Genomic DNA, 11,506 nt, shown 5'->3' on the forward strand with positions numbered 1-11,506 from the left:
TGTCAATGCTCTTGCAATTTTCATTTTGGCCATCTTCTAGATTTCTTTGAGAACATTTACCATCTTTCCAATGATGCTTATTTAACAATTAAACATATCCAAAGAGTCAAGAATGATGTCAGCTGCTTTTCCTCCCTTAGAAGTGTGTGTGTGTTTGTGTGTGTGTGTGTGTGTGCGTGTGTCTGTGTATGCTATATATATCTATCAATCAGCTTATGGGTAGCTTTGCAAGTCATTGCCCAGCATCTTGCCAAAGATTTCCAGAGGTGCCTCAAGACTATTGTTGGGAGTGAAGATAATTTTAAAGCATCCTATACAGTTGTCTGTCTGTCTCCCCACCTTACCACCATCAATCAGCTTTCCCCTGCCCCTCCTGGGTTGCAGGCTCCATCCCCAGTATGGGGCGTGCAGAAGGCAGCCAATCAATGATTCTCTCTCATCATTGATGTTTTTATCTCTCGCTCCCTCTCCCTTCCTCTCTGACATCATAAAAATATATTTTTTAAAAAGAAAAGAAATTGCTTGTCAGGGCTACGGCAGAGGGCAAACATGAACAAGGCTAGACAAGTGCTCCGCTCCTTCCAATTTGGGATTCCCTTCTGATTTTCATTTTATGTTTGTGGGTGTTTTTGGTTTTATTGTTATTGTTGACACTATTACAAATACCCCCATTCCCCCTTTGCCCACCCCACCCAGCCCTGCCCCACTTCCTCTGGCCATCACCACACTGTTGTATTTGTGGGTTTTGTTGGTTGGGGAATCTCAGGAGGGAGGGGCTATCAGAATCCCTTGTGGTGTGAAAAGTTCCTCTGCTGGCTCTGCTGTGTGCCCCACAGCTCCCCGGATCTGACACCAAGCGCCCAGAGGAACAAAGACGCCCTGGGCGCAGCAGGTCACGGGAAGGAAAGAGTTACAGAGACCTGCCTCTGCAGGTCCCAGCAGCCCCAGAGGCAGGCAGTCCCTTTGATCCTGCCTCTTAATTGCAGCCTGGCTGCAACAGGGAACTTTAAAGAAAAGAAACAGGGAAACTCTAGAGATAGGGCTTGTTTTGTTTCCTGAGGGGATGGTCTTTGTGGTGGCTGCCAGGAAGCTGATACTTTAGGGTTCAAATGATGGGCTTCCTAAGGGGGCAAATAAATAATCCTTTCTATCAGCTAAGAGGCAGGTGTGAATACAACCCAAAAACGCCTGGTATCTATGTGTGCCATTTAGTAGGGATGCCAGGTAGGCCTTGGCAGAGAGAACAGAACCTGGGGGAGGAGGCCCTGGGTTAGTGCAGGAGTCAGCAGAGGGAAAAAAAAAAAGAGAGGCTGAGGAGAGAGAGTCCGGTAGATGTAGAGGCAGGTGAGGGACATGCCCTTGTGAGATCGGGTGACCCGGGGGAGAGAACACAGACCTGCACCTGACGAGGGAAGTTGATGGAGAAGACAAGGGATTCCTAAGAATTCTCATAGAGTAGCAGAGCCGCGTCAACACAACCCATCTCACTCTTGTGCAGGACTCGCCCTTGAAAATGAGCTTTGGCATACGCTCTCTATCTGAGGTGTCCGTAAGATACCAAGATCTTTAAGCCTCTTCCAGCGCGCACACAGGAAGGGGATTCAGGAGTAAGGAGAAGGCCACCCCGTCATAATGGGGATGATGCTCTAGCCAACCCTGGCCATTTACCAAGTCCCGTTGTGAGCAGGACTCCTAGGCCAGTAATTGCTTGCTTGTGTTCTATTTAACTATTTAGTGAGTTCTGCTAACAGTGCGGACAAAGGCGGGAGAAGGCTTTCTAAAGCAAGCCCCTTTGGCGCTACAACCCCCCAGGACAGGTCTGGAAGTTTAGAGACCACCGACTGGGGTTTCACCCCTGGCTCTGTCGCTTGTTCATGTGTGACCTTGGCCAGTAACTCAGCCTCCTTGGACTTTATTTTCTTTGTAAAAAGGTTTAACTCACTTGCTGTACATAAAGCTCTCAGCAGAGGGCTTGGCATCTAGTAGGCACTCAATAAACCCCCCAAAAAACATTTGCTCCCTTTCCTTCCTAAAAGGTTATTTGTAAAATCAAAGTGCATAAAAATATTGGCCATTTGTGTGTGGCCTAAGTGGGCATCTGGGCAGTGAAGGCTTCCTTTAAATCAGTTTAGCTGGACTCCTGGCTCTGGGGAAGAGGGGGCCTCCTGGGGGACATAGAGGGAAATGAAGCACTCCAGAGGAGGGAAGACGGGTGGACACAAAGCAAGAGGCAAGACTTCTCATGGTCTTTACATTGCAAGACTTTAAAACTAGAATTTTTATACTCATGCAATTTAATTGCATACAACACTTGCTCTTACTCTTCATATTCCTTGGAGATAATGAGGGGAGAATTGTATTATCTATATTTTAAGGGAAACATGAGTTTGTTTGACTTCCCTGAACTCACCCATGGAGGGTGTGGACTGAAGTAGGCGCGTCAGACTCGCAGGCTCCAGTTCTGACCACTGTCTACAGAAAAAAAAAATCTAAAGCTGATTTTGAACATATGTATTTCATAGGGGGGAAATAAATCTCTGGGACAGACATGTAAAGAAACACACTAGCTTTCTCTGGAGGCAGTAAGCAAGTCCCCTGAACAATTGGTTGAGAGTATGTGTCCACAGAGAAGACCGCCATCGCAGGCATGGAGAGGCAGCCACAGACCGGCTGTCTGCAGCCACAGACAGCTTGAAACTGCTAAGTCCCTCCCTTCACGCCCTTGACTACAGAAGCTTTGTTGCAAGGCTCCTGGGATCAGTGACGTCAAGCTTAGCTCCACTCCCAGCCTGAGCAGCTTGAATAGGCCTCCAGTGTTGAGGAGGTAGGTCCTGGCCCCCAGCCTTAGGGAGCACTCCTTTGAAACCATCTCAAACCCAGGGGGCTGCCGCCATTTACATTTATACTAGCAGAGTCACCGCTGTGTTCTAGCCTCTCGATGAGCGGCACCTCCATCATTGGGGAGCTTCCTCGAAATGCAGAATCTTGGCCCCACTCCAGATCTACTAAATCAGAATCAACATTTTTAATTAGATCCCCAAGTGATTTGCTGTGCACCTGAGTCTGAGAAGTGCTGCTCTGGTTTAGTCACAGTATGTGGTATGAGGTCTTCAACCATGTGCACACTGAGGGCTTTCTCATTTTCTTCAGAGCAGTCCTTATGGCTGCGTTCAACTGAGGCGTACGAGGTCCAGGAATAAATGAAGCCTTAGTTAGGTCTTTGAGAATAAGATGACTAGTGTCCAGTTATACCTCCAGTCACTCTGGAATCACTGCCCTCACTGATTACACCCCCAAAATTTATATTTTGAAGTACAGTTGCAGAAGTCTTGATAACCATTGTTTTTAAATGCTTTCTTTTGGTTAATAGTGAAGATTTACTACGTAAAATGTCAACTATCTATAAGAAAGATACAGTTACCAAGTTCTCCTTATGCAGCTAACAGTCTGTGTCTCTAACCAATATATGGCACTTAAAAGTCTTGGTTGCTCACTTTTTGATTGACAGTTTGGCTCTTGTGTGGGTATTTGTTTTCCTGATCCTTTGCCAGCTCATATTCTCTTCTAGGCCCCAGCAGTCTTCCCCAAGGCTCCTCCTTGGTTATCAGCCTGTCTCCTTTCATGTCATCTTCTAATGCGAGGTAGTGAGTACCCATGTCCTCAACAATGACTTCAACACAGATGTGTCTCCGTTTACATTTGCAGCCTGGTGTCTAAGCTGTTCTCCATTCCCACATGGTCAAGTGTCTATGGGCTATCCCACTGGGACGGCCATATCATTAGGTAAAGACACCATTACCAGAACTCAGAACTCATCTTCACCCTCCCTTCCCTGACCCCATTTACTCTGATTGGTCCCCTTTTCTATCTACCTCCCATTTTTGTGTCAATATTTCTCCTGCAAAAACTCCAATGTTGTTTATACTCTTCTAAGCTCTTATAGCTTCTATTATTTTTCCTTCAGGACAGATTTGCCATCCTTGTATAACCCTATGAATCCAACTCCTTCCCACGTCATGCCTGGAATATTTCAAAAGGTTTCTGGCTAGTGGCATCTCTTGTTACAAATCTTCTAACCTCTAACCTTATCTTAGAAGTCTTATCTTACTCCTTATTAGGCAGTAAGATAGGTGTGATGTTGCTTGTAATGAATTTAAACTCCTCCACGTGGCTCTCCATGTCTTCCACTTTCTGACTTCCCTGATTCTATCCAACCTTATTTCTTACTACTGACCAACATTTAATCCCTATTCTCCCAAGTCAAGATCCACATTGGCCCCTACATCATATCATGCTGTTCTTCCTTCTCAAGGTGACCTTCATTTCTGATTTTGACTACGGTACTCTCCAAACCGTTTTTGACCAAATCCCCCCTAATTAGAAAAACTACTTTTGAGCAAGAACAATCTTACCAGGCTACTTACTTATTTACAAATGTTATTATTGCATAACAATACTAATGCTTTACATACATCATCAAACATACAAGAAAGTTGACATTTTAAAAGGATGAGCTAAGTCACATATAAGATATAAGTTCAACTATTTCTTTTCATTGCCTAGAGAATGATCTTGCCCTAGGCTTGGGGTGTAGCTATCCCATCTTAGAAAACCTGATCTCTAGAAAAAATAGACCCATTCAGAGGTAGAGGAAGTAGCTCTCCCTCCATGAAGTCTTACCTGCTTCTCCATTCTGCCCAAACAGAGTTCTACTTTCCTGAACTCCCAGAGCATTTAAAATTACAAGTAGTAAACCGCTGATATAATATAATACTTTTTAGTTGATTAATTGAAGCATACATCTAGGATGCCAGAAATTTAAAGATTGAAAAAAATAATCCAATATCTTAATTAAAAAACACTACTGTCTTCCCAAAATTGCTCCGTGTGGGCTCCACTCCAGTCTGCAACATCCATTACAAGAAAACTCCAAGTCAGCCTGCAGGGTCATTTCACTTAGAGGCAGTTTTGAGGACTAACTTTTCTACTTTTTAGCTAGTGAGATTTTTCACACATACATTTAACCTCACTAAAATTCCACTTTTATTTAATTTATAAAATGGGGGCCAAAAGGGAATCATGTGATCATTAAAAGAGACAAGTAAAAAACTAAAATGATATGTGATAAAAAAAACCCATTATTGTTATTATTACACAAGGTATTTATGTATTAGAATGTAAATTATATAAAGTACATCTGGAGTTTCTAAAGTCATTGACCTCCTACTTCCACCTCCAGCTTTTATTTCCTCCTGCAAGTGAATTATTTTTATTTTCTCAATTTTACTTGCTCAGCTGATAACAGAGTGTCACCTAACTGTAGAACTCAGAGGCATGACTGGACCCGAGTTTAAATCCTGGTTCTGCCAAGTATTAGCCATGGGATCATGGGTGCGTTACAGAATCTTTCCGAATTCTCTTCTCCTATTGGCCTGCATTAACTTTGTGGGGATAGTGATAACTTCATGGGGTTCACCTAAGGTTCAAATTACATGAGCTATGTGTGTAAAGCATCTAGTTTATAATGCATGCCACTAAAATATTAATTTCCCCCTGTACCCTCACCCCTTTAGCAGGCATAAGAGAACTCAATAAGATTCTCTCATGAGCAAATGGAATATTTTGAATTTTGGTGCCATTGTTGACTTTGATTTTTCCCCAACCTGCAGGCCATTTGACAACCATTAATGAATTTTACGTTCTAGAAACACCTCCCTGCCATCCACAGCCAAACTCACCTTGCTACTGTGTGGCTGGGATGGGGTGTGAAGCCAGGATAGGTTTTGTCCCCTGATGCCGCCTAGGCGGTCAGAGCTGAGGAAGTGAAGCCAATCAACCTCTCCCCTTGCTCCTACTCGGCATCTAGGCTGCCTACTGTACTAGTTCTAAATGGACTTGTTGTCCAAGAAAGCATTTGGGGACAGGAAATAGTGACACGCACACATGTACCAGGGACATTTCTAAGGGTTTTTTTTTTTTGTTCTTCAAGTTTAAAGGTAATTCAACACTGAAAAAAAATGAATAAAAGTTTTAAAATCCAATTTATAACTCCTCTCCTCCAGGAGCTTTGTCTAGTGCACGAGAGGGCTCTAATGCTAGGCCCCTGGTTTCTTACTCCCCTGTTCGAGCTGTTAATTGAGATAATGTCTGTGAAAGCCCTTTGTAAAGAGTAAGGAGCTACGCATACGTTAATTACCCTTCTGGAGACACTGGGGTGCTGACCTATTCTTATCTTGTTTGTAAGTATCTTGTTCCCCAGCGATTGTGGATTGCAAACTATTTAGGACCAGGGACCTGGGGTGTTTCCCTTGTTTCCTGCCTCCTCCTTCTGTCTTCTGGGGTGGCTTGCCACCCCCAAAGCTCTTCTACAGCAACCAGCTTGCCGTAAATGCTCACAAATCATAGAAGCTGCCCATCTGTTGGCCAAGACCCAGAGCTGAAAAGAATTCTTCAAGCTTGTTAGTTACATCAGATCTCTTCTCCTAGCTCTCCCCCAAACTGGGTCCCTTACCTTGCAGCTTGCCTCTACCTAAAAAAATACATACTAATTTTGATGTTAGGGTAAAAAATAGGGGTGGGGGATGAGTTAAGTGGAAAATAGATTTTTTCTACTTGTAATTATTTTTTTCCTTTATTGATTAAGGTATTACATATGTGCCCTTATCCCCTCATTGCTCCCCCAGCCCCCCACTCTGCCCTCACCCCCCCTGGTGTCTGTGTCCATTGGTTAGGCTTATATGCATTTAAGGGGGGCGGGAAAGGGAGGAAGTTTAATCCTCCAGGGTCAGGAGTCAGATTTCCTTACTGGGATTGGAGGGGTGAGATAATTGCATTAGGGTCTTCCCAGGCACCCCGAGGCTCAGAAGTGTGGGAGAGGGTCTAGGATTTCCTTTTGTTGACTCGTGGTTACGGCTTTTTAGTTGATGTGCCCATGGTCCCCTGTCACTTTGGGGCTAAATATCAATTTGCTGAGACTGGGTGATTGCTCTCAGCAGCCTTATATATTGGATTTTTAGGGAGACATCATTCTCATATGTCTACTGCTCATCTTACATCTTTCTGTTATCTAAACAGCATTTATGCTGAGAACTATAATGGAGGTAAATAAAGTACATATAGATATTTAAAACTCAAAATTCCTTCTCTTATTCTCCTCCAAACACCAAAATTATCTCAAGCATACAATTAGTGCCTGATTGTTATCAATGTTAAATTAACATTAGTTATTAAAGTCTTTGAAACTTACAATTTGTCATCATTTCTTTCTTGTCCTTTATTTTTCACACGCACAAAATCAGGTATTGGGTGATTGACTTGTTCTAACCAAGCAGCAAAAGCCAGACAACCCAAGAGGTGTTTAATAAACACTTGTTGACTGATTGATAGAATATACCGACCGAGGATCTCCCGGACAATGCACTCTTTGTCAGAGCATAGAGGTCAATCAGTGGATCCACTTCTATTACCAAGAGTTCTTGCCATATTGAGGAGAGCAGGGCAGCTGGAAACTCGTCCATCAACCCTGTGACTCAGGTGCTCAGAAGAAACCCTAGGGCCTTACCTATCACAGGTATTTTCACTCTCAGCAGCAGAGATGTGACTATCTGGGCTAAACAATGCTGAGCAGCTGGAGGCAGACCCAGCCATGACACCACCCAGGACTCCTTCCTATGAATATCACCGGAGCCGCAACTAACAGTTTGCACACATTAAAAAAACAAACCCTGAGCTGAGTAAAAGGCAGCAAAACAGTGTTGTAAGTCATCTGCAAAGCCCACCCGAGTCTTCCTGCCTTATTCTTTTTTTAAAAAATATATTTTATTGATTTTTTTTTACAGAGAGGAAGGGAGAGGGATAGAGACTTAGAAACATCAATGGGAAACATAGATCAGCTGCCTCCTGCACACCCCCTACTGGGGATGTGCCCGCAACCAAGGTACATGCCCCTGACTGGAATCGAACCTGGGACCTTTCAGTCCCCAGGCCGATGCTCTATCCACTGAGCCAAACTAGTTAGGGCAAGCCTTATTCTTCAGAGAGAAACCAAAGCACAAAATACCAACTTTTGGGCTCCACACAGCAGGGAGCAACTGTGGCCATCAGGTTCAGCCAACCATTCCAGAAAGAATGCCTGGGCACATGACACCTCTCCTTCCCCTTACAGCCACTTCTTTGCCTCCCTTGCTGGGCCTTTGGGTTGGACCTCCCGCAGATTTTGTGAAATGAGCTGAGTGACCTTTCCTCCGCTCCCCTCCAGGCCTGACTTTGGGTCCATAGCTTTCCCTAGACTTTGCTACTGACCGTGCCAGCTGTCTGGTACCTTTGTACCTGGGAATCTGAAAGGTCCCCAAACTATGTTTTCAACAATCAACATGCCAGCAGTTACACCAACCTTCCCATTAATCAGAATCCTTTGCCCCTTGCAGTGTTACCAGCCCACTTCTCTGTTCATAATATATTTTGTCCTTTTGAGAAATGAAAAATGTAAACAAATCAATATGCCTTCCTTCCAGAAGAGAAAACGCATGCCAGATTGAGCCTTGTCAGTCTACCATAAAGAATTCTCTTAAGCTTCATATCCAAATCCTCTTCTCCCAATTCTTGCTTGGGATCTTGAGTACCTGATCTTGAATTTCTGTGGCGCTCCCTGAGCACGGGACTGGCTGGTAACCATGTGATATTGATTTGTTTTCACCATAGCAACAGCAAATTACAACAACTAGCAGAGAGAAGGCAGGCTGTTAACCGGTAGAGCTGCATCACCAGTATAGTCTGCAAGCATATTTTCCTCCTTTCCTCTTATTTGCTCTCTTCTTCGTTCTACTTTCACAAATTTAATGCAAAAGTCAAAGCAAAAGAATAGCACTAAATGCGCTGAGGCACTACAGAGCCGAAGTCTGAAATAGTCTGGTGCACACAGCTCCTGGTATATTCCATTAGATCGATGGAGAAAATGCAAGCAGCCAAGCTCTGATTTCCTTGCAAATTTTATCAGTTAGTCTAAGAATAAATATCCCTAGAAAATGTACATGAGCACAAAGTAGAGGGAAGGGTTTTGTGTATATGTCTATATATTGTAATACCTTAAGACATTTACCAATAATGTTTATCCCTTTGTACCTGAAATAGCTCATTGGGCCAAGAGACAAACAACTTTTGTTTTTTTGTTGGTACAAAGTCAAGGCCTCTCAAAATGATAGAATTCTGAGGCGAAGCGTAGCAAGTATTACTCAATTGTATTAAGAGAGAAGAAACAGTGAGGTGGGCACTTGCTCAAGGCTACATAAGCAGTGCAGTTCGAAAGAGGATGCCAACTAGAACCGGGAACTCTGAGAACTGCAATCTGTTCTGATGGAAATCCTTTCTTCAAGGACCCCTTATTAGACACTAGCCACCCCCTGATGTCTGCCCCCAACAATGCCACCTGTGACCCTGGATTAACACTTGCAGTATTGGACTGCCCTTCCTCTGGTCCTTTCTGCACCGCGGCCTTCTGCTCTTTAAATAAAAACAGCAATTCCCACCATCACAACCGGCTGTGAGCTTGGTGGCATAACCTGGGTCCTGAATAGTGGCTGGGGGGAAGGAGGGAGTGGGAACCGGGCCATCGGGACTGTGGCAGTGCTGGGCTGCACCAAAGGGCAGTTGGGCCGCGTTCCGCTACCCACTGCCTCTCGCCAGTGCAGCCAGAACCCTGCAGAGAACCTGCTCTCACGCACCCGGTCCAAGGCAGGTAGGGGGAAGATGTCCTGTTTATGCGGGAGATCGGTTCAGGGTTTAGAAAGGACGGGCTAAAATATGAAGACATAACTCAAGACCTGCCAAGGGAGAGTTGGACTGTTCCTGGCCAGGACATAAAGAAGCACTCCCCTCCACCAGCCTGAATAAAAGAACACACAGCAGAAATAGTTGGGAGATGACGTCAGAAGTTCTGGGCTAGTGTCCTGCACTTCTCCTTGAAAGTGAAAACAGTGGGTCTAGAAGAATCTACGTGGCATTGCCTTAATGAAATGAGTGCTTCCACGGGTCCTCGTAAAACACTCAGGAAAACTGGAGAAACTTCATCTTATTTAAAGATTATAAGCACGTCCGCCCTTTTTTTGTTGTTGTTACTTTATTATCTCCCCAAATGCACCTATGACTCAATTAGCAAATTGCTTTCCACTAAACCTTTGTCTTTTAAAAGGATAGCAATGCTTCTGGAAGCGCTCTCATGGTGGTGGTGGGCAGGCAAGTCGGATTTTTTTCTTTGCTTCAGTGCTTGCTAACTATTCTAAAAATGTTACACATTTATTGTAAACACATGCTTCTGAGGCCTAACAAAAAGGCACAGTTTCCTCATGCCTGGCAGAAATTGAAAACGGAAGAGGGCAGAAAGAATCCTTTAACAAATATATCCTCCCCTTGTCTTGGGCCAAGCGTGTTATAAATCAATCTTCTCCATTATTTCTCGGTGCTGTTTCTCGGCAAGAAAGTTGATATGGTTCGGCAGAGTGAAAACACAGCTTTAAAAGCTAGCTGCCCTCATTAAATTATTCTGCTGGCTGTGTGTTCTCATTAAAAATGCATAAAGATCAGATAATTGCAGTAAGCGTTATTAACCCCGCTTTACTTTTGAATATAATGTTCCACTTTTAAGCTGGAAACAAAGGCTCCGACATGCCAGGAAAAGTGTAAACATTGAGCTACAGTATCCAAAACTTGTCAGAAAGCTACCTCTTAGCTTGTGAAAACTGTGCTTTTGAAACCAAATGAAAGCTGTGGCATTAGAGAGCTAGGTGGATCCCTAATTTCCGACAAATACATATATTTGGGGGCTAAACATTCAACCAATGATTATTTAGACGAAGTGTTCCCCCTCCCCCCTTAATTACAAGTCTATTTTCACATCATAGGAGCCGTGTAAACTTTATTTATTCAGGAGCTAACTATGGCAGTATGAAATTTCCTGTAACAACAACAAAAAAGAATGCTCTCAAGAATTCATTTTGTGTGTGTGTGTCGAACAACAAATGGATCTCGTCGTTGAATAAAAACTCGTTTTATGCCACACTGCCGAACAGGCGGCATAGATTCAAGCTTTGCCATTTCTTTTTCTCAAATCAAAATGTTACGTAAAACTCCAGGGTCCCCTGCAAGTATTACATTCGAATCAGTGGAATCCAGTTTCCCCGGCTCCCCGAAGCCACACACACGGAATGCAGCATACTGCAGCAAACTCTTTAAACATTCAAAAAAAAAAAAAGAAGAAGAAGAAGAAGAGGTGGTGTGGGGGGGTGATTCTCCTACCTTGTTTAGCTCTGCCTCTCCTTCCCTTTTACAGTAATCCCAGGAACATCTGGCAGAATCCAGCGGCCCAGGCTTCTCCCCGGCATCCTGAGGAAGAAATTTCCATGTAAATAGTTCTCCTTCCCTGTTTATTGTACTCTGAGCGCCGTCTGCCTTCGCTGGAAAATTTTGCCTTCAGATGATGAAGCAAAGACAGTCTAAACTCTGTTGCTGTAAG

The 11,506-nt window shown here is 43.9% G+C and overlaps 1 protein-coding gene across 1 annotated transcript in view; it reads right to left on the reverse strand.

Moving 5' to 3' along the window:
* MBNL2 (muscleblind like splicing regulator 2) overlaps positions 1 to 11,506 on the reverse strand; it is a 172,958-nt gene extending 161,452 nt beyond the window's left edge. Inside the window, exon 1 of the mRNA XM_015557598.1 lies at positions 11,290 to 11,506. The gene's annotated coding sequence lies outside the window, so the exon portion shown is untranslated. The remainder of the gene's footprint in view (positions 1 to 11,289) is intronic.

This window comes from Myotis davidii, unplaced genomic scaffold, assembly GCF_000327345.1.
Source record: "Myotis davidii unplaced genomic scaffold, ASM32734v1 scaffold133, whole genome shotgun sequence".
Lineage (NCBI taxonomy): Eukaryota > Metazoa > Chordata > Mammalia > Chiroptera > Vespertilionidae > Myotis > Myotis davidii.